At 41.2% G+C, this 22,203-nt stretch overlaps 1 protein-coding gene across 19 annotated transcripts in view; it reads right to left on the bottom strand.

Annotated features, from left to right (window-relative positions):
• The window catches only part of LOC131107920 (neurexin-1a-like), a 282,890-nt gene that overhangs the window by 43,287 nt on the left and 217,400 nt on the right, over positions 1-22,203 (bottom strand). Inside the window, exon 1 of one of the 19 annotated variants that reach the window (XM_058058417.1) lies at positions 10,431-10,550. The exons of the other annotated variants lie outside the window; for them this stretch is intronic. The gene's annotated coding sequence lies outside the window, so the exon portion shown is untranslated. Of the gene's footprint in view, positions 1-10,430; positions 10,551-22,203 lie in introns of those variants that run through there. 19 annotated transcript variants of the gene reach the window in all.

The raw sequence follows: 22,203 nt of genomic DNA on the forward strand, positions 1-22,203 counted from the left end.
TCAGCATCGCCAACGCTGCCCTGCATCGCAGTCTTCCACCATAACTCTCCCAAATGAACTCATCAACTGCTCTCCAACAGGCTCTGCTGCTCTTCTGTTCACCGTCAACGTCAACGAGTCGGGATTCTTGAACAAAGCCAGGTCAAGACACACTCAAATTACAACTTATTAAAAAATTAAAACTATGATTCATTGCAAAAACACGCTTAAGTCCTTGCATACTTCGATTGATCCCTGCAGAAATTGAGATGATGATCGACAGACATTGATGTAAAACCTCGCCCGTGAGTTAATACGTGTCACATTGAGTGATTTGCTCCCACTTAAAACCCTTCAGTCCAGCAGACAGCAGCTGTGCAGTGAGCACCGGCCGACATCATACCTCACTCGAAGATGCTGTGTGCACCCTTGGCGAATTCAGAACGATACGATACCGAGTCCAAGACAGACATCTGTAAGGTATAATCCTAAAGACCTTACATACGGGACAGATTATTACCAAGCTTCTTAAATAGCCTCCTTCCGTTTACGATGAGTCCCTCCTGTGGTCTTGTTAATGCATTTAGTTTACTACTTCAATTGACATAGTAACATAAAAAAGGACTATAAAAGGGTGGTAATAGACAAAAAACAAAAGAAGTGTTAGATGAAAGTGAAAAGCTTCAGGTCAACACGGTGGAAGTGTGGTTAATACGTCTGCCTCACCACTAGACTCCTGGATTCTGGATTTGAGTCGTTGTTCTGGACCTCTGTGTACAGTTGGCATGGTTGCATGAATGGGTTTATTCCCACATTCAAAAATAAACATGTTAGGTTCACTGAAACCTCAAATTGTGCAGGGCTGTGTGTCATTGTGCAAATAAAATTTTCTTTAAAATGTTTAACCCCCCCGTGAGGAAAAGCGGTAGAAAATGAATGAATGTTTAAATCATGTTTGAAATTTCTGACACGCATAACATTTGTCCACTTTTCCTTGGAAAATGTCTGCAGGCATCATCTAGTGATTTCTGTAGTCTCTTGGATCTTCTTATGAAGCTCTGGTTAACAACTGTTCATAATGCCCAAAGTGATGTCTTCAAGTCCTCAAGTAATTCCCTCACCTACACTCTGTGCTTTCCTCTTTGTAGTTACGTTACAATGATGTCTTCCTCCTGCTTTTTCTGCCTTCTCTCCGATGGTCTTCAGCAAGTAACCGTACTGCAGCTGGGAGATATTGCAGACAGCTATTTTCTGCATTGAGGGTCCGGCATTGTGTAGGTCCCTTGCAAATAGAAGAATTAATGAGACTAGGGGTGACTGCTATAGCGTGGCGTCATGCCAATAATGGCACCAGGGGAGTGGTGGTGACAGTGCATACCATGTGACAACAATATACATTGTGTACACTATGTCGTACACTAGAAGTAAACAGTACTTTAGGTGTAAATAAGCCGTGCAGGATCATGGTATTTTAAGCCAATGCTTACCATTTTTGGTCACAAATTGTGTAGCACGTGTGTAACTTCCCGTAAGCAGAATGCAAAGAGTACTAAGCAAGTCTTCACACTTTCCAAGGGGACCATCTAAATCCGTGGTTTGGCTGCAGGACCCACTATCACCACTCAATGACAAGCAGCGATCCAAACTGTGGAATGTACTGCAGCTGTTTGTTGGACTGACGGCATGTTAAATCCCCACTCAATCCCCCCCCCAAGCTGGACTAAGTCGCCCATAAACATTGCACAGACCCTGTTGCAGCGTAGCAAGCCAATAGCGCATACGAACGAACGCGAGGTGCATTCACGGACATTGGGTTATTATTTGTTTTTGGCAAGGCTCTAAAAACAGTTCTGCAAACCACTTTTGGGACCTGCCCCCCCAGTTCACCGATCTAAATGACAACATTGTCACCAGATGTGAAATTAGTGTCAAGGTGGCATAAATGACATTTGTAGGTTGTGCAGAAAATGCTTGGAGGAATATTGCTAACAAACATTCGTTCATTTATTAAACCGCTTAGCCTCACGAGGGTCGCAGACATGCTGGAGCCTATCCCAGCTGTCTTTGGGCGAGAGGCGGGGTACACCCTGGACTGGTGGCCAGCCAATCCCAGGGCACATATAGACAAATAGACAGTAGACACTGTGAAATGAGTCATGGTACGGTGCTAACGGTTGATAGCTGGCAACAGCATGCAGTGATACAAAAGGTAAATAATACAGAGCGATTGTGAGGGCTGAATTTTTGATGCATTTCTAATTTGCATTTTGTGATACAAATGAACTCTAAATATGTTTGTTCTTCCAGCCAAGCTACTTCCTGATTCTAATTCCTGCTAATTGTGTGCGTCCTACTATTTTTCATTCATTCATTCATTTTCTACCACTTATCCTCACAAGGCATCCTGGAGCCGGTGTTCGGGCGAGAGGCGGGGTCCACCCTGGACTGGTGGCCAGCCAATCCCAGGGCACATATAGACAAACAACCATTCACACTCACATTCATACCTATGGACAATTTGGAGTGGCTAATTAACCTAGCATGTTTTTGGAATGTGGGAGGAAACCGGAGTACCCGGAGAAAACCCACGCATGCACGGGGAGAACATGCAAACTCCACACAGAGATGGCCGAGGGTGGAATTGAACCCTGGTCTCCTAGCTGTGAGGCCTCAAATGACGGTGGTTATTTGTTTCAGTCAATATTAATGAAACTTTACAGACATTGTCAGTCCTGTGGACGAGTGTGGACCAAATGGTGATACTGCTCATCCAATGGGTTTTTGGACAGGGTTTTGAGCTGTGTGTGAAATTTCAAGTCTTATCAGGTCCAACTTTGGAGTATAATAACAGTGCCACAATATGATGAATTCTTCACAAAATATAATGTTTTGGCAAATGTTCCCCCTTCTGTGTGCAGCAGTTCAGGAGTAGAAACATTATTAGGACACCAGACCCCTGACAAAACCAGATACAGTATAACAACATTTAGTCAAACGTGTTCACAGGAGAGATCAAACCCAAAGGTTTTTATCATTGTCACTACTTGGACTGTAGGCATTAATGACTTTGTGCCCCAACACTTTTGTCCATAAAATGCAATTATAGTCCATTATATAGTCCCCCTGCCCCCAGAGAGAAGGTTATACATGGCTTGTATGTCAGTAATATTCACTATCTGCTTAATAATCCAAAACATTAGCATATTTGCTGAAATTGGTTGGATTTAAGCATGCAGCTTCTCCACGTGCCAAGAGGATCCTAATCCCGGAGCTTTAATATGTCGCAGGCTAACGTCGGAGCAGTGATTGATGGCTACTTATATAAACCATGGCCATTACGGCAATTTCAGGGCTGCTCGCTTGCGCTGCCTCACGGGAGCGTACTGCATACTGTACGGTGCACACTTGGTGCCCCCCGACAGTCAGCCCCGCCTGACATTCTGCAAGCCGCCTTGATTAATTGCTCATCAAGCTGCAATAGAGTTTAATTAACTGATGAAGTTGATCCACAATTCTCCTCTAATCTTGTCTTTTTTTCCCCTTAATGCTTCTCATCCTCGCAGCTGGAGGGTGGAGTAGCTGCGCTAATATTTGGGGTGTCAGTTGCTCGTTAAAAATCTCCATCTGCAGTCATTATACAACCGTAGACATACAGTTGTAAAACAGACGCTGCAGACAAATGCTTGAGTAGCAGCATTTCTTGCCAAGCAAAGCTTGTCCAAACTAATACATCCTACTCATTTATTCATTTATTCACTCCTAAAAGTTGGAATTTAAGATTCAAACTGTTTATTTCCCACCATAAAACAATAATAGTAACACAGTGGCCTTTCTCTCCAATTTTAGCAAAAATGAATACCTTCTGAGTCGTTTATCACAATGACCACTGCAATGGAGCCATACTTTATACCTTGTCAGCAGCAACGCCACAACAGTGCAAATCCTCAACTGCACGAGCTTCTGAGGGTGGCTGGCAGGTGGAGGAATACAACTAGCATCCCTTAAGTGTGTCTTTGTGTGCGCATGAGCCTGCTGACTTGAGGGAATATTATGATCTCACCACAGAGGCTAAATGTCTTCATGTAGCAAGGACACGCAGGCCGTTCTGTTCACTTTATCTTTTAATTACCTCTGACAGTCTTCAGCTTCTCCCTTTTAAGCTTTGTTAATAAAATTACACAGCTAATGGAATAATTACGCACACGAATAGGACTTTTTTATAAGGCATGTATTTCTGGGGAGTGAGCTGTATCCATCCATGTTATCCATCCATACGTCGGTAATTATGGGTGAACCAACACACTGTACACAACACAACCATGTACACGTGCGTGCAATCACTGACTTCATTCAAAGAAGGCAGCAAATTCATAAAGCATCGCAACCAACGTGATTCAAACGTAATACGTTGACATTGCAGAAAATACATTTCAGCAGCATAAATGAAGCAGAAGAGGCATATGATTCATTAACTTCATATTATGCCAGAAGAACTCAGTGATATGGACTGAGAAAAACATGTTATATTGCTCTTACTTGTTTACGGTAACTGAAGCCTGCATATTCCTGCATATATCCTGGTATATTTTCTATATTGCATATTCAATATTGTGGTTTATTTGTTTCATATCCCACATAATATATCTGTAAACCCATGGCATATACGGTGTAGTTTTGAGTATAGTTGTATTTTCTGGATTTCCAAGCATTCTTGAAAATGAGAGAGTGATAAGAATACCACTCATATATATATATATATATATTTTTTTATATAAAATAATCAATTCACAGTACTACATTTGATGTCGTACTTGATTTATTTTTAACACTGCTTGTGCTTGAGCACATTGTCTCACCACTCTCAACATGCTGATGAGCATATGAGTAAGACATCACGTTGGCACACAGGATCAAGCCTCAATATGGCGATGCTGCACGCAACTCCATCAACAAACTTGATCTCCTTGTACGTTTAAGCAGCACTGACAACAAAATGAGTGGTTTGCATGAGCAACAAAGTGTTATTATATAACGTGGATCCAGTAGGTCAGCTCAAATGTTTACTGCATTTCAATAATTCAGTCACTCATTTTCTATGGCTTATCCTCACGAGGGTCGCGGGGGTGCTGGAGCCTATCCCAGCTGTCTTGGGGTGAGAGGCGGGGTACACCCTGGACTGGTCGCCAGCCAATCCCAGGGCACATATGGACAAACAACCATTCACACTCACATTCATACCTATGGACAATTTGGAGTGGCTAATTATTCGGTGTGGCCTGCACACTAACCACTTCTCCACCATGCAGACCATTTGAATAATATTAATACAAAATAACACAGTCGAATAATTTGACATTCATAAGAATAAATATGAAAATACGAAAAACAGATTAGAGAAAAAGGTCCGATATGATGGTGTGTTTTATTTGTACAATTCCAACTATTTACACAACATCAACAACACATTACACAACCAAATTAAAAAGTGCAAAAATAAATCATAATACATACATAATAAGATTGGCATTCAGAAAGTGCCTCAGGCTTTGTTTCCTGCTGCTCATTCGCCTCACCTTTTTTACTTGCGTGTGTAAACGCTCCACCAATCACGTACGACTAGAACAGGAAAAGATGAGAACTGATTCCCACTTTTCACGTCAAAGGCCGGCTCTAAGAGCCTACGTGTCAATCAACCGTGACAACAAGCGCCATACCGCTACTGCTGTATACGTTGAAGAAACACAACATTTAGCAAAATGCATACAATTTTATAAACATAAATAGCATCAGCATACCTGAAAACATGATGGCTAATGACTAGCATGAAAAACACCTGAGAAGCTGCACGGAAAATGTGTATTTTTTATATTTCACAACTATCAATGTTGAGTATGTACTGTAATTCCTTCATCGTTAATTCCTTAATTTTCAATTATATATATTTTACTTAGGGGCTACACGGTGGTCCAGTGATTAGCGCGTAGACCTCACAGCTAGGAGACCCGAGTTCAATTCCACCCTCGGCCATCTCTGTGTGGAGTTTGCATGTTCTCCCCGTGCATGCGTGGGTTTTCTCCGGGTACTCCGGTTTCCTCCCACATTCCAAAAACATGCTAGGTTAATTAGCCACTCCAAATTGTCCATAGGTATGAATGTGAGTGTGAATGGTTGTTTGTCTATATGTGCCCTGGGATTGGCTGGCCACCAGTCCAGGGTGTACCCCACCTCTCGCCCAAAGACAGCTGGGATAGGCTCCAGCACCCTCCGTGACCCTCGTGAGGATAAGCGGTAGAAAATGAATGAATGTTTTACAAAGTGTCAAAAAGTGACTATTTTTACTTTATTTTGTTGTTATTGGGGTTTTTACTTCCCTTTATATTTGTATGACAGCTAAGACTGCATGTGTTGAAAGCGACACCGTCAATAAATGTACAGTAAACAGTAGGTCATACGTGGAGTATCAAGGGTCACGCTATAAACGTGAGTGGCGTGCAGCTACTATATCACTTATCTACCGCTTTTATTGCTGCATTTCTATTTCTCCATATTTCTGGCCAAACTCCGTGGACCTCCTCATCTCATTGCAATAGAGAATCTCCAGCGAGCTGAGCGAGGAAGTGTGCAGCGTGCGAGGAGGAGTGCAGCTGCTGAGAGCTCAGCTTATTTTAAAATCAAACCCACCGGCTAAAATGCCTAATTATCTGTGAAGTTGGCTTGAAATTGTTTCCATTGCTAGAAGACTTTTCTGCAGGAGAGCGTCGTCATATAACTCCGGTTAATAAATCATCACATGAGCTGCAGCGGTTGGTTAAATGAAGGCTCAAAGGCAATGGCAGGGGACTTTGGTGCTCTTACCTGTAGGCCATGCAATGAAACCATTTGTATCACTTTTAAGTGAGATATAAGAAAAAGCTCAACAAATACTGTACGCTATGTAGTAGTCTCTGTACGGCAAGCTGGAAAAAAAAGCCAGGAATACATATTTCTTTTTCTAGAAGTGACATTTGCTATCTATAAAGCTTTTCTTTTGCTCCATCTCCAGCTCTGCGGTGACACTTTCCATCAAGAGAGGTCAACATATATCTGAAATTTCATTCTCTCTCACTCAAAGAAATCAATTCAGGTTTAAGGTGATTCTGCTGTCTGTCCACTTGTGACAGCTGGCGAGTGGTCGAGGTGAGTCGACCTTCAGCTTCGTCCTCCTCACCCCCCCCGGAGGATGCTGGGACTCCAGCTCACTGAAGCTATACAGTCAGGGATGTGCGGTCAGGGAGGCGGGTTAGGCAGAGCCTCCATGAAAAAAATATAACATCCTCCTAATGAGTGACGTGCTACCTGGACGAGCATACGACAAACGTGTTATTGTGTCTCTTGGTATTGTGGGTCGGGTTTTCGGATAAAGGTGTTCTGCTCTTCCGACTGTTCTGATCAAGTTCACTGTCTTGTTTAAATGACATAATTACAGTATATTCTGGGACCAGTCCAGGGTGTACCCCGCCTCTCGCCCAAAGACAGCTGGGATAGGCTCCAGCACCCCCGCGACCCTCATGAGGAAAAAGCGGTAGAAAATGAATGAATGAATGAATGAATGAGTATATTCTGGAGCCTTGCTTTGAATTACTAGATTCCCTGTGATAACCTTTGCTCTTAAATATGCTATCCCTGAGCTCTGTTCCGCTGGTTTGTGTCAATGTTTGAACTCCTCTTGTAATTAGCTTACAAGTTCCCTCATCTTGTCAAGGGTGTCAAACGTTTGACATCCCTAATGTTGACTTTTAACGCATTTCGGCAATTGAGAAGGTGCTACATTCTCTTAGAAATTCACAGCAGAAGTAAGGACTGTGTAAGAGTTTTATGAATGTGTAATATTAAATTATTTGTTATCAAATAAGTATTTGACAAAATATGTCATTTTCTGAGGCTGAAGTGAGGAATCGAGCATTAAAAAAAAATCCCAGCTGAGTCTCTCTAAGATTCAGCTGACATATTCGCTTTAATCTTTCTCCTTTATTGGAAGTGCAAAAATCAATACCACATCCTTTAACTCACTTATTCTTATTAAAGATATAGATCTTGTCTGGAAAAACAAATATCTTTCTCATATTGGAAAACAGTGCTGCTCTTCAGTACAACAGCACAAATCTAGATAAGTAATTAAAAGTAAAACTCACAAGCTGTCATGTACAGTAAAGTATATTGGACTTGGATTTCTGTCATTACCAGATGTTGCAACATTTTCCATCCATCCATCAATTTTATGTTAGACTTATCCTGTTCAGCCTATCCCAGCTGACTTAAGGCCGAAGGAGGATTACACCCTCGACCGGTTGTCAGTCAAACACACACCATCGTGAACAAGGTACCGAGCAAAAAGCTCAGGAAGTCCGCATCGGTGTGGATCAACTTTTCCACCAACATAATCACCGACAATTAAATGATCAAACTGATTTTAAAATAATGAATAACACTTTAACCAAATTCAGTAATGGTGGACCGAAATATGAGCAGAACTTGCATGCTAGGTTCATTGGCCACTCCAAATTGTCCATAGGTATGAATGTGAGTGTGAATGGTTGTTTGTCTATATGTGCCCTGTGATTGGCTGGCCACCAGTCCAGGGTGGACCCCGCCTCTCGCCTGAAGACAGCTGGGATAGGCTCCAACACGCCCACGACCCTCGTGAGGATAAGCGGTAGAAAATGAATAAATGATGATTTTCTCACCTCAACGATGCTTATGTAATACCAAAAAAGTGAAGAAAAGGAACAACAGTAAAGCAGATGCCATGGTATCTGATGCTCTAGGCTCTAGTCTTATGCATTTATCATTTCAGTTCAACAGTATTCCACATCAATAATCAATACATTGGTAAATATGGTTTTCTTATGAATTTGTTCCAAACGGTACAACAAAAAACTAAACTTGTGAAAACTGAGGCAATTTTTGTCCAATAGGAAATAGTGTAAACATCAAAACATATGCCAAAAATACATTTTATACAGAATAAGTGGTGCCAACATCTCCCCAATCCCGTTAGAGCTTTTCTTCTTGTCAGTCACACACGCATATTAACCGGAGAGAAGACGCTGCGTCACAGCGACCAGCTTAAGAAATGGAACTCAAAGGTTGAGTCAAGTAGCAAACAACAGAGGAGGACTCATGATGTTGATTTGAAGATAATGCTAATGAGAACCTTGAAATAATTGTCGAGCTGCTAAGAAATGCAATCTTTTTTTATGTAATCTAACAGTTGTTATATGACTGATACCAAAAACGTGATTGATTTTTGTGTGTGATTTTTGTCTTACAAATATTTTATGTCTTGAAAAGAGGGGTCTTATATTAAGGTCAGTACACTATAATGTAAATATACTGTATGTATCTTTAATTGCAATTTCTCTCTCTGTTGTTGCTCCCCTTTGGTCCCATTTTCATTGTGAACAAGGCCTGTCACAAGGAGGGATGTGGTGGGTGTGATGAATTTGACAGATAAAAAGAGGGCAGAAGATATCAGTCACTGTTTTTATTTCTGACTGAGGAAGACGCCAGCAAATCCTGATGCGTTGATCGTGTTCATCCAGTCAGTTAACACAGACGACGTGGTTAAAAGTGACATGAAATATCACATGAAAATGACAAAATGATGGAGTCGATATCTTCTTCGCCCCATTCCACATATGACATTGTCACACATTAAACATCATAAGCAGACGTTTGTGGGACAATGCTGTCCCATTTGCTCAGCGCTATAATTAAATGCTTGAGTAATAGCACTAAGAATAATATTCCCCCAGTGAATGAAATATGTATCTTTTTTTTTTTAAAGACCATCTCCACATGCTTGTCTGCTTGCGGCCATATCTTTCCAAGTCACATGGGAGTTCGATGCTCCGGTTGCACAAAGCCTCCATAAGAGATATGGGATGATGTCTACGTCCGCTGGTCCAGTTTAACAATGGGTCTGACCCAGTAATTCTGTACTGCAGATACTACTTTACAAGAAAACAATGGCCACTGAAGCGCTAATGTTTACTACTAATATCCTCTTGAAACAGCTATTTTAGTTAATAGTTATTTTATACCATAAATGATAATAAGAGGCCAGATGCAATACGCCTGTCACTTATTAAGTAGAGTGTATTGATTTTTTGTTTTTAACAGAAGTGCATATATGATTAGCGTTTATTACACCACTTCATTCATCATTAGCGTCTAGAATGTATTTCAATATTACAATATTACCGGGTGCTTATTTTCTCTTTATTGTCCTGTTTTTAGGTCCTGTCTTACTCTCTCATCCTCTTTTTTTAGGAAGTAAACGTCCTGGTTTTCATTATTTTTAATTGGGCCATTGCATTACGGTTATTGCTGCATGTGATGTTATCCCTGAGAGGCTGCGTTGTGAATTAGTGTTGCCAAAAAGCCAAAGAAAAAACAAACATCAGCCTTACTTCTGATCTGGTAGAGTGGAAGTCTTGTGAAATTGGAGAGGTCACGCACAATGGCGTTTCAAATTCTTAAGCCTTTGCAACTTACTCATTCGAAGGTCCATTTTTCCCCAAAATGTTGGTTATGCGACGTTCACACCAACGCCGAATGTCACGCTTTGAATTTGACGAATTCGGCGTCATTTTTCAAAAAATCTCACGATCTCCTCAGATATGTTTATGCTCTGATAAGCTCTGATACGCAATGGAAAATTTCGAGATCCCGACTGCATCCCGCCTCTGATCCAGAGCATAATAAGATGCAGCAGATCCATTGATCCTTTGAACCAAGCTCTGTTAAGCTTTGATAAGCTTTAATACGCCCCCCCCCCCGCTTTACGCAATTCGTGACAGATCGCCTCAAATTTTTAAACAGTTTCAAAATTTTTGGCGCTCTTGCCGAATGTCCCGAATTGCTCAAACCTTTCTTACGCTGTATTACGGTCTTTACGCTTTCATTAAGCTTTGTTACGCTTTGCCGCCGCTTTGCTCGCCGATTTAATTCGCCATCGATTCGGCGTCGGTGTGAACGTAGCATTAGATTTCAAAACTTACCAAGTGTTTTTGAAATCATTATTGTGCCAGTTTTTAGACATTCTTCCTTTGGAATTTGTGTCATTAGTTACATGTAGGATTTTTTATGTTTTAATGTTCTATCGGGCTGCACGGCGGTCTAGTGGTTAGCACGCAGACCTGAGTTCAATCCCATCCTCGGCCATCTCTGTGTGGAGTTTGCATGTTCTCCCCGTGCATGCGTGGGTTTTCTCCGGGTACTCCGGTTTCCTCCGGTAGAAAATGAATGAATGAATGAATGAATGAATGAATCATTTTCCATCCATACAAAGGAGGCATACTATTTAAAATCTAAGGCAGGGGTGGGCAAACTTTTTGACTCGCGGGCCGCATTGGTTTAACAAAATTGACGAGGGGCCAGACTATTATGTTTTTTACACGTAACTGTCCACCTGGAATTATTGTATCTGTAAAAGTGTCATGCAATCTGCTATATGTGCACTTTGAGGTCATTCATTTGATGTAAAGTGCGTTATAAATTAAATTAATTATTATTATTATTTAAATATTTTTATTTTATGTGAGTGTGAATGGTTGTATGTCTATATGTGCCCTGTGATTGGCTGGCCACCAGTCCAGAGTGTACCCCGCGTCTCGCCCGAGGACAGCTGGGATGGGCTCCAGCAACCCCCGCGAATGAATGAATTAGTATTTTTTGTTTTTATTTTTTAAATTGTTTTATTAATTTTTTATTTTTTTATTGTGCTTGTGTCCCTTTTTTCAGGAGCACTTTGTAAACAACAGACCACATCAAATAACAAAATTGATAAAACAGCTACTTCAACCATCAAAAGGTTGGCTCAAGCCATGATGCCAGGTTGTACGGTAAATTTAAATGAAATACTTTAAAAAGAACAGGCGGGCCATATTCAATCACTTGGCGGGCCGGATGTGGCCCCCGGGCCATAGTTTGCCCACCCCTGATCTAAGGTATCTCATTGCCAGGCAGAGTGTCTTGGTTTTCAGTAATCAAAATTCGGTCACATCATTTCAATGTATTTTTACACGATGCTCTAATGGTAATAAGTGTCCGTGTTTATGACCATCAGATATGAGTATGAATATGTAAATCTGTCATTTCAGTCATTCAGTCATCTTTAACCTTCCCTTTTCTCCCAGCCAGAGATGTGTGAGCAGTTTAAAATGTGTAAATGACATTCTATCTATTCAATGGGGAAATGTGTTTTTACAAATAAAAGGGCGGTGTCACAGAACTTACACTTTTGAGTCACCACTGTATCGTTTTAATCTCTTTATTGAGGGTAGAATATCAATAGGGCTCTACAAAAGAACAGCTAAATATTGACATATTGAAATATTGAAGTGCAATGAAGGTTAAAGAAGACAAGGAGAACGCAAGTTTACCTCCTCACCTTACCTCCTTGGTGGCGGGAGTAATGCCAAGATAGTTAGCTTCACAAACACATTGAACAGCCATCAACACCATGCCAGCTTGCTCCGACACAACATACATGGATTCATCACCCGCCTCTGCACCGTGTCAGGCTGACATTATGGTGTCAAAGAAAATCCTTGTTAGGGCCACAGAGAGCGAGGTGACATGTCTCCAAGCAAAGCCAAGCAAGTGAACCTTGAACCCAAACCTTATTTCAATACAATTATTTCCTTTGGGAGGTGTCTCATTTAACACTCACATTGTAAATATTTTCTCTAATTCCTTTAACGAGTAGTTTTATTTTGATTGCAGTAGGCACCACCAGCTCAGGGATAACTAGACCGAGAAGCTGTCAATCAACACTGAGGTGATGGAAAGCAGGCTCCAAGTGGCAGAACTGACCAGGCGCTTGCAATTTCGTTCAACATTCAGAAGCTGACAGCACAGACAAACAGAACAATGATGAACGGAATAACTAGCAGGGTAGCTACATTGGGTCCCGCTGATTCAACCATTTTTAAGGAAGAATCATTTTAAGGAAGCTTTCAATGTGATTGAAGCTTTCTTTTATTTCGATGCCATAAAGTTGCTTGTCTTCCATACATTCATTTTTTATCATGACTGACTGGACCTTGTGACCTTGCACCATGTCGCTATTGAAAGGTTATTTATTGACACATTTTAATTGGTGCATAATGAGGAAGCCAATTACATGTGTGCTAATGGAGGGGAATTGATTATCAGCGCAGGTTCGTGGACTTAATAAGAAAGCATTGATGGGAGAAGAGAGTGTGATCTTCAGGGAGAGGTATTTTTGGCATTCAGTCTAATGAAACAATGTCCCATTTCACCCACGGTGTGAACCATATTTTATGTGGTTTGGGTCCTTTCTGTAAACCACAAGTCCAAGGAAAAGGAAGCGGAATCAGGCCTTAAGAAATGATGTGTGAGACATACTAAAACCGTTGGCCTCATTTATGGAGTACAGTCATGGTTGATTCGTTTCAGCCGTGGCCGTCATGGGTGAAAAAGTAGGATTCAGTATTACATGGAATATTTCCGTAGTTAGCATAGACAACCTGTTTACTTTATAAAAACGTTTTTTAACATTATTAGAGCCCTCTAGACCTGAAGGAGCACCCCTATAGTTATCTGTATACTCGTATTATCTAACATAGTAGACATGATAAGCAATAATAAGACATAACTCACTGTTAGCATTGGAAAATGTTCTTGTTGTAGTAATGTGGGTCGACGGCATGACATTAAAAAAGTCGACTCAGCTTATCATCCATCCTTGCTATGACGTTTGTCACTTGACTGATATACAGGGCATCTAATCTAACATTAATCTGCACTACACATTGTTAGCTTTGTTTACACCGTAATGTGCATCGCTTATGCACAGGTTACGGATCTCTGAAATGACACAAGCGACAGCTCCCAATTCAACACTCGACATTTGAGGTAGCTAGTAGCCTGCAATTTATTTATTCTGAACTTAAGAATAGGTTTACAACTGAGTGGGGAAAAAGGACAAAAGTAAGAAGCCAAACATGTACCACTTCCACACAGAATGGGAGGGCTTTTTTTCCACTGTCATGTCAGACTGCAACAATCCATGTTGCAAGCTAAGGTCCTGTAATGTAACAAAAACCTCACCAATGTAATATTACTGACTCCCAAGTAAACAAATATTACATGTGACTTGTCTTTCAAAAACTTTAAAGTAATAACAGGCCATAGTCAACCACAAAACAGAGATCAAATATTATCAAATTAATAAAAAACACAATAGAGAGAGAGAGCAATGCTCAAACTGTGATTTAGAGACGGACGACTGTTAGGTTTTCTTAAATGAAAGGTCCCACAATTCCAATACCTATTCCAAACCAAAGTTAATCCAACTTATTAAGTTGCTTTTCCTACATATAAAATGCAACACAAAGTGCTTTACAGAGTAAAAGAAAAACAATACACTGATAACCCCATGCACACACATACATTCAGGCACACATACACACATTCATATACTGTATGTAGCATTGATGCTGGAATTTAGACTATGTAAAATGTAATGAAAATGTAAAAAGTACTTTTAGGAGGCCCTACTGGGAATGTGCCATTTTGTGCTTTTCTTTGAGAAGTATGATTGTGGACTTTATCCACTTTTTATAAATAAACAGTAACCCTGTCTAACAATACACGTCATATGTTACATACAATTACATAACATAAAGTAGTTGGACAAGATGACTTTAGCAACATTAGCATACCTGTGTGAGCTAAAGTGCTAACACTACAGTGACATTTTAACATCATGCTAGGTTAGTCTATTTGCTGAAAAACAAAAACCGATACCAGCTCCCAAATCTGTGGCTGCTGATGGCTAGTTGGCAGAGCCCGGACCTTATTGTAAGATGTGTAGCAAAGCCTGCTGTTTTCCAAAGCTATGCTTCATGACGCGGTGGCCATATACTGAACACGAGGTTCACTCATCTAGCAAGGCGTGTGTCATAGGCAAGAAAACACAGAACTTCAACGCTGACTATTTCAGCATCTGGTCTGCAAAATGAGCAAACTAGTGAGTGATGTGCTTTTTCCTGATTGGTGGTCATAAAGCAGCTCTCGGAACACATACTGCTATTATATCCTTAGTAAAAAAGTTCATTTTGTATGACCTTTAAATCACGTGGGGAGAGGGTCCATTACTCCAGCAATTCTGCATGGAAGGCAGATTCTCCACCTCCATCATAAGCATCATAAGCATCATAAGCATCATAAGCTGCTCTTATGTAATTGGCGACACACTGCCAGCTACCTTTGGTTCCAAGTTATTACACGGCAGAAAAGTAAATAATTTCATTTTCCAGTCATGGGAAGAGGCCTGATCTGTGCACCTCTTGTGTTGTAAAACATGACCTGTGCGGGTCCAGCAGCAGCGTGATGAAGACTCGTGTCAGGCCAAGTGAGCTGGAACTGATGGTGCACATTATTAATGGTCTGAAATAGACTGAGAATTTGTGCTGGACTGAGATGTTAATTGACATTGATACTTGGGCTGGTGCCTCGGAGCCTGAGGCTCTTACTCTTTCCACCCACTTTTGCGCTCTCTGATTTTGCTTCCATTTCCACATCCTATTTATTACTCTCTTCGCTTCCCTTCGCTTCTCTTCGCTTTGCCTGCACTGATTTTTGCCTTTTGCTCCTCATGCCCCCCCTGCCCCCCCGTGCTTTTTCAATCTCATTTCCCATGTTTCTTTTTCCTTTACCTTGTCAGTCTTCTTATCGAGGACTTCAGAAACAGGAACGCATGTGGCACACTCGCTTATGTTGAAACAAGCACCAAACCACCTACACAAACTTTTGAGCTTTGGTTGTCGTATGAGACACGGAAGTCTCTGTTATGATGCCAGAGTTTACAATGCCAATGCATAACGTAAACACGGTGATGGGATTTCTTGTTATGGATGAATGGCTACCATTTCCTACTGCTATCCAGCACCCCTTTTTGCATTATGAATGGTTTTGACTGGACTCCTGATTATGACTGGTGTAGCCCTGCAGGCAAGATTCATGAAAGGATTTTGGTGCGTAGACGCACAAAAAAGATCACTAATGAGTCCTACTGTTTCCTCTGAATGTACTCCATGCTAGGCTGCACGGCGGACGAGTGGTTTGTGCGCAGGCCACACAGCTAGGAGACCGGAGTTCGTTTCCACCCTTGGCCATGTGAGAAGTTTGCATGTTCTCCCCGTGCATGCGTGGGTTTTCTCCGGGTACTCCGGTTTCCTCCCACATTCCAAAAACATGCTAGGTTAATTAGCCACTCCAAATTGTCCATAGGTATGAATGTGAGTGTGAATGGTTGTTTGTCTATATGTGCCCTGGGATTGGCTGGCCACCAGTCCAGGGTGGACCCCGCCTCCAGCACCCCCCCGACCCTTGTGATGATAATAGGTAGAAAAGGAATGAATGAATTTACTCTATGCTTTTCCTTCCTAAACATGACAGGTATTTTATTATAAAAGGATCAAACAATTTATGAAATGATTGTCTTTTGTCCTACAAATGAAAGTGTCGTTGATATGTACAGTATACATAATGGTGAATTGCAGTGCTATTATTTTAAAGGCCACATATACGACTCACAAGAAGTTGGGGATATTTCAACATTACATATGTCCAACATGTTCAATACTTAACACACAACTTGCTGTTCTCATAAGTGTACCATTAAGAGAACTATTTTGGTGGTATGGATGAGAAAACACTCGCATAGCTTGAATCCTTACATGACCGCCTTTCAAATCACACCTAATTATACTACAAAAAGTGAGTATTTTATGTAGGTTCTTTAGGTTCAGGTGACACTTGGTCATGGTTGGTTTTTACTATCCTCATGCAAATGCCACGCCATGGCTTCCTGACAGTGCATAATGTTATTCAGAACAGTTTTTATTTATGTTTTTATTTTTTTGTAAAATAAAGACAAAAAAAATTCAATGTCACAACTTTGATGCACCATTTTTCCTATTCTCCATGACACAGAAATTGCTTTCTGCCTTCAAGAAAATAGCCCATTAATCAACCAACATCTGCGTGTTTTCACATACATCAGAAAAGGGGCTGGCACTTCTTCAGGCATGGAAGTTGATTGGTCAACGTGCAAACCGACAAAAGAGCCATCTATTGGATCCAATGAACAGACAATTGATTTAGAAAATATTCACATCAATTACGATGAAGGTCTTGGAATTAAGACTTGGTGTGGACTAACTATCTTAGTCGAGTACATTTACCGACTCGTTGCCAACGTAATACGACCAGTTAGTTTTGAGTGCGCCTGCAGTTCTACTTGTATCCTAGAATTGCTGTGTATAAGTTGAATCTCAGCAAAATAAGCTTTTAAATTATGTATAACACACCATGGTATGCAAATAGGGGGTGGTGTAAAACCCCGGGCCATCGGAACGTTAATGTGACATAGCACTTCATTCCGAGGTTCTCCGCCCCTAACTTGGAAGCTCCCTGGTTGAACATCCAGCAAGTAACTACACCAAACTAGTATCATATCTAAGGCACACGTTAAGATGCAGTTGTTGGAAGTACAGGTTGCCACGCATAATTATATCACTTACTAGTCACAAAGGAAATGAGAGCTAAGTGGATTAATTTCATTCGGGGAAGGGATCTCCATCTGATGTTTATAATGTCTTGACTTCAGGGCCAATCTATTTTTATCATCTGTGTAGAAATGTAGAAAACACCCCATTGTTGGTGTTGTGGAATACTCTTATACCAACAAAGGTGGACAATTGTAGGAATGCGACCCCTACTTTTTGCGTCTGTGCTATTTTATACAGAACTGAACCGAACAATTGGTAGAAAAAGACCACATTTTTGAGGCAGTGTGAATAGGCTAGAAAGCTTAAATCAAAAGGTGATCCAAACAGCAATGATGAGAACCTTAATTTAGAAAGATAAAAATACAGTCGGTGAACCTTTACAGAAGCTGAAGGAAGAATGAGTTGATGTATTCTAAATGTATTAAGGCCAACAACAGGAGCTGGGACCGTAAGAGCTATAAGACGAAGGTCAGACTCATACACCATCAGAGATTATATTGTCTCCAAATGTCGGCTTGTCCACAAAGACAGATAGATATTGCAGCCATCCGAATGCCTGCCCATCTCACGCTGTAACACTATCACTCAAGCATAGCTTTCTCCTTTCCGACCTCCGGGATAATCCACCGGACATCCCAGCGTCATGAAGATCTCACCTGTCAGCAAACATGAACATTAAGACATAACCACATGCACGACCAAGTAAGCTTTTAGCATAGCGAGCCTGTTCTTAGGGAAGCCGCTGACCGGAAGATGGAAGGACAAGCTGAAGTTGAAGGCCCGAGGTTGTGGTGCTGAAACCGAGGCTGCTGTCAACTTTTAAATGCTGCTAGAGACCGGCGAGAGAAGGGAGGCATTTATCATCAGCAAGGTAACCGAGTTTTCTCACAGCAACTCAGGCGAAAAATGAACAGCTGCCGCGGCTTCGCTTACAAAGACCGCACCATTCTTTCTTCTACCTTTTTACCAGTCTGGCTTTCCAGCAACCAGAAACGTGTCAGACATATTGCCTTTCAAACGCTACACACTAAAAGCCACGTTTGTCAGCTTGCAAATGACAAAAGGGAATAGAGAAAATGCATTTGGATGTAACATATACGTATACATATACGTACACATACGTATACAAGGCATAAACAGGAAGGTGAGGGGCTAGATTTCTGGGAAGGAAGGTTCCTAGAAGAAAATGACAGGTGTCACACCAGCAAGCAAACTAGCCCATGTTGGTATTTGCTTTTCTTTAAGCTCAGCAATACTCTTCATTAAATATTTTGTACTTTGGTGTTTCAATAATTTATACAATATTGATCTTCTGGGAACTTGTGAACCGTGCTATTTGGTTCTAAAGGAGCTGGGGCTCTCATGACTGCTTCTGGTGACAGGATGTCTAATTCTGAAATGGTTGTTCAACATTGTACAAAATCATCCTCCAGCGATATCTCATCTCACCTTAATTTCATCTTTCCAACTCCATGAATAGAGTCTTCAAGTCTTTGTCTCAGTCCAATTCTAACAGAACGTGGGCCCCTTTCGCTGTGCGCTACAGAATGATGGGAGAGCAGCAGATTAAAAAGCCGTCCCTTGGGTGCGCTCTCCGGGCTGTTCAGTACTTCTTGCCAAGGAGATTCACTACACACATTGTCTTTTATGGCCCTTTCTTTATTCATCATAACACAACTTCAATTTTATTAACCTCTCCAGCCAAGCATACATCATCGCCTCTGCTACCGGGCCCTTTCTCTTTCTATTCAGGCACACACATCAAATCCACCCACTTCTCCATGGTGCCCATTAGTGCACATACGGAGAACATACTCTTCACCGCTCACCACCACAGTGTTCGCTAGTGAGGGGTGAGATGGAGGCAACTCCAGGCTGGTCTTTACAGCTACAGGAGAAGAATAATAAGTCAGAAACCGAACCAGCAACACTTCTGTCTTCATAGTTAAAGCAATTCCAGGGTTGAACATAAATTTAGTTACACAAGCAGGGAACGTATAAATTGCATCATCAAACCGTTTACCACGAAAAAGTCAAACCTCAAAAAAGGCTCGCTCTCTTCGTATCCGTGAGTGCTGCACACCAGTGGACTGTTGTGGTCCTTTCCATCACCATCACCTGCTTCAAGCTGTGTTGACGTGCTTGGATGACAACCACCGCAATGCGAGAGAGCTAGCGCAAAAAAAATCTACAAAATAGTGCAGACTTGTAATTATCTGGACTGTATCAACAAGAATGTGGCTGACTCGCCTTACATATTCCATGGCGGTCCTGTCACGACATTGCTATTAGGCGACTTTGGCTTCTTGACATTGGTGATAACGAGGGAACCAACGTGGCGAGGATGAAGCAGCTTTGTGTGTGTAGTGCACACTTCAGCAAGGACAACTACGTTCCTACACACCCGGGACAGAAGAAGGAACATGTTTTGAAGTTCTGCTCCTTCCAGCAGCCCAGGTATCCCTTTGGCTTTGTGCTAATTGCAGTGTCGCCATCACTTGTTTCGTCGTCAGACACGTTAAGTGACACTATCCCAGCAGGAAACTGTGTACTCTGAAGGGAAAGGAAATCATTCAGAGTTTGTGAGGTCTGTCTTGTCTGTGGAAAACACTTTTGTGATGCAAATGTGATGTGTAGTGAACATATATTGTTTTGAGAAGCAAAGTGCTTTACTTGTAAAGTCCACCGACTGCTTGACCAATTGTACCCTATGCTCCGTCCAGGAACCCACGCTCACAACACGCCGAGAGCCACAAACAAGTATGAGGGCTCTAGAGGCGTTTCTATTCGGGCTCCAACATGGTGGGATGCCCTACCTGCTAATATTAGAGCTGCTACCTCAGTATAAATATTCAAGTCCTGACTGAAGACTTATTTGTACACTTTGGCATTTAGTCAATCGCATTCCTGGCCTGTTTGACTGCCGCTCCTTCGCTCCCCCAAAGTGTGTCATGAAGTGGCATCCCTGTTTAATGCCCCTTGACTGCGGTTCACTTTCTTCTCAATCACGGCTGCCAAGAAGCTGAAGACATAGAAGCGGAACTTCACCAAAACTGAGGTGGAAATCTTAGTTGGAGAGCTGAAGGCCCATACAAACATTTTATTTGGAGGACAGGACTATAAAATGATGTATTGAAGCCCTGCGTTGGGTTTTTCATGTATTTTCAGATACGTGCATAATGGTTAGTCATGTCAAATAACACTGTCCACAATGTCAAAAGGCAATAATGGCATGATGTTTTCATGCAATGACGAATACATCTTTATTTCTTTCCATTGCATGTTTATTGGAATATTTAAATATTGAACAAAGCAAAATCACTCCACACTCTTTATTGCTCTCTGGTTCTACCATATCTTACTTATTGTGTGGAAATATGGGCTAATAACTATAAAAGCAATCTTCACTGGCTAAATGTACTGCAAAAAAGGTCAGTAAGGATAATTCATAATGCCGCCTACAGAGAACATACTAACTCCTTATTTGTAAAATGACAAATACTTCAACTTGCTGATATAGTTCATCTTCAAACAGCTAAAATAATGCATAAGGCTAAAAATAAGCAATTAGCTAAAAATGTCATCCAATACTTCTCTACAAGAGAGGAGAAATATGATCTCAGGGAAGAAGTACATTTGAAACACTTCTATGCTAGGACTACGTTATGCTAGCCATAGCATTTCAGTATGTGGAATCAAACTATGGAATGGATTGAGTAAGGAAATCAAACAATGCACAACGATGAGCCAATTCAAGAAACAATACAAACAATACAAACAAAAAACAAACCTTAAACTGTATTAGGAGAGCAGGAAGTGAACAAATGTAACAGTTAGTGATTGTAAAAGTACCAGATGGAGGGGTAGGATTTAATAAGCTTTGCTTCTTCCTACTCCTTTTGGACATGTGGAACTGGGAACTGATTATGGGATGCACTCAATTGGAATCTGATGCATGTTCAAATGAAATAAAACCATTACCATTACCATTACCATTACCATTACCATTACCATTACCGTTATTTACTGTATGATTTCACTTGACCACTTCAAATGTGGCCTTTTTGCCAGGTCTCCAAAAGGCGTGTCCACCAACTACAAAGGTGGTAACACGTACACTCACATCAAAGTGTGTTTTTATAGGTGCCATACTTGGTGTGGAAAACGGCGTAACATCGCCCTTCTCTGTAGACTCCTCATGAGCGTGGGTGGGTTTTATGAAATATGATATGTTGTACGGTTTTGCTCAGTTTTTTTTTAAACCACCATATTACAAAACAATCTTGCAGATCACACACTGATTGCAAATATGGACTCTCACCTGACCTAGTGAGTTATCGTAGGGACATCCAGTGTTCCTCTCTAATGAAATACATGTTATCAGGTGTTGGATAAATGACAATAAGCCGCGCCTCGAGAGAAGCAATGTTGTGTTTCTCATGAAAAATTCATGAGTTTCCTCCTGCTACAGTATCTCATGCCCGAGAAAAATTTCATGCAAAGACAGATTTGTCATGAATGTGCTCTTGAGGCTGTAATGAGAAAAGCCAAAAGGAGATGATAATGTCTTCTCGCCAAATGAGAGTCAATCTATTTTGACAGGAGAGTGGACCACTTGTGACATTTGACAGCAGTGGTT

The sequence above is a fragment of the Doryrhamphus excisus genome, chromosome 20 (genome assembly GCF_030265055.1).
Source record: "Doryrhamphus excisus isolate RoL2022-K1 chromosome 20, RoL_Dexc_1.0, whole genome shotgun sequence".
NCBI classification, from domain to species: domain Eukaryota; kingdom Metazoa; phylum Chordata; class Actinopteri; order Syngnathiformes; family Syngnathidae; genus Doryrhamphus; species Doryrhamphus excisus.